The sequence below is a fragment of the Lissotriton vulgaris genome, chromosome 8 (genome assembly GCF_964263255.1).
Source record: "Lissotriton vulgaris chromosome 8, aLisVul1.2, whole genome shotgun sequence".
Classification (NCBI taxonomy): domain Eukaryota; kingdom Metazoa; phylum Chordata; class Amphibia; order Caudata; family Salamandridae; genus Lissotriton; species Lissotriton vulgaris.
Window position 1 is genome coordinate 802,164,505 of NC_141696.1, and position 3,730 is coordinate 802,168,234.

Consider the following 3,730-nt stretch of genomic DNA (forward strand, 5'->3'; position numbering starts at 1 on the left):
GCTTATTTGTTTTCTATTTTGTGTTCATTTAATTGGGCTGAGTAATGTATGAGTGTACTTTACAGAACTGCGTAATGCTAGACACAAAGGGGCAGATTTACAAGCCCCTTGCGCCACGTTTACGCTGCCTTACCTGACGCACAGCGACGTAAACGTGGCGCATCCCAGCGAGTCATGTACAACGTGATGCTTCTAAGGAGATGCGCCACGTTAAGACCTGGGCCTGCGCCACAATGGGTGCGTTGCCACGCAGGGGGAGGGGGGGGGGCGGTCAGGCAGATGTGCGCCTCGCAAAAGTGCCTGCGTGAAATCTACAAGATTTAACGCAGGCACTTCCGCGACGCTGCTACGTCAATTCTTTATGCCTGCTTGCTTGAAGCAGGCGTAAGGACTGATGCGGTATGTTGAGTATTGGGCATCCCTGAGCATTGCTATAGTTGCATCGCGCCTGCGACGCGACTCTAGAGATGCGCCCCTCTTTCGTCACGAGATGCATCACGCATCTGCCTACCCTTGCGCCAGGGTTTGCCGCATTGTAATTGCGGCGCATCTGCCGTGACGCAAGGTTAGTTTTGAGTTACGCATTTTGTTCTGGTGCACCTCTGGAGGTGTGCAGCCCAGAACTCGTAAGTATGCCCCTAAGTGCATTACCTGTGCATCCCTGCAAAGTGTGAGGCACGCCAGCACCACCCATGGTGCGCCGTATTTTCAATGCGGCACGCCATGGTGCCAAAACGTCACCGAAGCGTTACGCATCGGTGCCGTAAAGGCGGCTCATTGATGGAGTTGCGTTGCAACGATGGCGCAGCTCCAGCAATGCTGCGTCAAGCCGTAAGCCTGCTTCATGCAGGCGCAGGGTTTCAGTGACGCATCATTGTCCTAAATGACTGAGTAGAGGCTCAGGTGCAGTCCTTCCTTTGTAGCCCTCTTTTTGGCTAAAATAGTTGGTTCTTGTTCTTTCTAAATGTTTGATTTGGTTGACAAGGACATCGACAAGCAGCAATCATCATTTTTTTCTGTTCTTTCTTTCATGTTGTACGTCAGGTCCGCCCAGGGGCAAGCGGACAGAAACAGCGGATGCAGTGGCTCCAAAGGAGGAGGATGATGCAGGCCAGGGCGGCGAGTGCTCCTTTGCTGGCCCCAGTAAGTTTTCATTTAAATATAGAGGACCTATTGTTGTCCAAGCGTTCCTAATTTAAATTTTCGAAACAGTGTTTAGATAGGAGCTAAATCAATAATACTACTGTTGCAGGGACAATTCTCCACAAACCTTACTATGGACACCAAAGACCAGAGTAATAATATTTCAGAGTGGCGTGTTTGGCACACTGTATACTATAGTATAAACTCGGTAGTGTCAGCGGCACGGACTCCTCCTTGCAAAAATTACAAAACCTTTCTCTCGGTCACTCTAGCTTGGAGGACCAAAAACCACAGAGTCTATTCAAGTTTAAAAGCTTTATTAAAAAAAGTAAAAGTAAACACATATATTAAAATAAAGTTAGCTGGAAAAGGAAAAGTGCTTGGTGCTGAGTTGATGAGTAATGGAACACATGTCTTGTGGTCGAGCCGAGCTTTCACCTGGTTTAGTTGGTTGCTCTTGTCCGTAGAAGTCCAGCGTCTGTCTGTTCAGAGAAAAAAGATGTGTGTTAAAATTAAGCAAGTATTCATCAATTGTGACAAAAAAGTGCAGCAAGACAACAGCATTCCCTGGAAGGAGGGACATTTTTACTTTAGACTAGAGTAGACAGTCAATTATTTTTTCTGTTTTCAAACTTCTTCATTCCTAGACCAAATACTAGTGAGTGGTGTAATCTAACAGTCTTAAATATATTTTTTAGGTGGAACAGCTGGTGGCGGGGCCAGCTCGGACGTGATCGTCATCGACTCGGAGTCTGAGGGCGACTCTGGGGAGGATGCGGCGCAAGTGGCCAATCAGACTGTGAGGAAGCAGGCAGCGGTGGTGTGGAGTACAGGTAAGCTGGATCATGGTACTATCTGACTCTTAGATAGCATATGATGTGTATCCAGTGCTGGACCAGTGACAAATTACAATATGGTAATTACAGCAGGCTGGGACCGACAGACAGATAGAGGCAGAGAGAGAGGAAGACAGAAGGAGAGAGAGAGGGAGGGAGCCAGAGGGAGGGTGAGGGAGGGAGACAGAGAGAGAGACAGCGAGGTAGAGGGAGACAGAGGGAGACAGAGAGAGAGATAGAGACATATCGCCTGGGCCTGGTGCAGATGATACGGTTGCTGGTGTGGTTAACGGCTCAGAGGAAAAGTCACTCACTTCTGCCAGATCTCTTTCATATGAAAGAGCACCAAACCAAGGATACAAGTGAGTTGTGGGAAGGGAAATGGTGATTCAAGCGCCCCCCCCTTGCCCCTCCATGCGGACGCCCATGATACTGGCCTCAATAGTTTTGTACTGCGCTGGCTAGTTGCTAGTTGTACTGTGACACAACTTCCTGCTGAATCATTTTGTGTTAATCATATTTTTAAAGAGCATTCGTTACAGATTATGTTTTTCTTTCTTCTTATAGTTGGTAATACCAAAACATGGAAACCGAGCAGGAGTATGCGGGCTGTACTTGCCCGGCAACGGAGGCTGGATGCCACTGTTGCGCAATATCGCCGGCTGGTGGAAACGGAGGGGGACGACACGCACTCCAGTGTAACATCTTCTGCCTCCTCCTCCGTGACCCCACGTTCTGCCGGTAAGCGCAGCGCTCCAGCCAACCGGAGCCGTGCTGGAAGACGCCACCGCCGAGCAGCAAAGGCTGCACCTCCTCACAGTACTGTAAAGGCTCGCTTGCGCCTTGCACTCCGCAGAGTGTCCAACCTAGAGGCGGAGGTCCAGAGATGGAAGGAGTATCAGACTCTGGTGGAGGGCCTACGTTTAGATCAAGCCATCATCCAGGAGAAGTTTGATGCCCTGGAGGCCAAATTCAACAACCTGCATCCGTAGAGTGTCCCTTGCCCCTTTTTTAGAGACTTTTGGGGGGTGGGAATTGGGAGTTGGGGTTTTTGGGGACTTTTGATGGACTATTTATTTGTTGGGGTTAGGGAGGGTCTTGCGGGAGTTTATTTTGTTAGGGATATAAAAATATACCTTTTCAAACTTTATCTGAGCATAGCTGTTTTTTACTACTTTTGAGCCTGGTGGGTGGTGGTTTTGCAGTAAGTTTGTTTTACGGAACACTGTCATCGTGTTGATTCACCTGTAGTTGGCCAAATGTTTTCCAAAGTTAAATGCCTGTCACAGAGTTTCCATAATCAAGAGTCCTAGGAGTTTACTAGTAGTACCACTGGCACTCTCTCGCCTCTCCTCCTAATACTCCATTATACTACCTCCCATCCAAACGCTTATCTTACCTGTAATTTGTGTTTGTTGAAGGGTTGTCTCCACCTGGAATTCACAGTGTCCTAAAGCGTTCCGCAGCTGGGCCCCAACTGGAGTTTCCCGGCGTGGATTTTCTGCAAAGCAAAAGCAACCTGTAGTTGGCCAAATGTTTTCCAAAGTTAAATGCCTGTCACAGAGTTTCCATAATCAAGAGTCCTAGGAGTTTACTAGTAGTACCACTGGCACTCTCTCGCCTCTCCTCCTAATACTCCATTATACTACCTCCCATCCAAACGCTTATCTTACCTGTAATTTGTGTTTGTTGAAGGGTTGTCTCCACCTGGAATTCACAGTGTCCTAAAGCGTTCCGCAGCTGGGCCCCAA

General features: G+C 48.3%; 1 long non-coding RNA gene across 1 annotated transcript; it reads right to left on the reverse strand.

Annotated features, from left to right (window-relative positions):
• Nucleotides 1-1,443: 1,443 nt before the first annotated feature.
• LOC147698006 (uncharacterized) lies at nt 1,444-3,481 on the reverse strand. Its single transcript, XR_015299170.1, has 2 exons — nt 3,379-3,481; nt 1,444-1,625 (listed from the first exon to the last, which is right to left on the reverse strand). It is a non-coding gene; the product is annotated as an uncharacterized LOC147698006 (long non-coding RNA).
• Between the last annotated feature and the right edge of the window lie 249 nt (nt 3,482-3,730).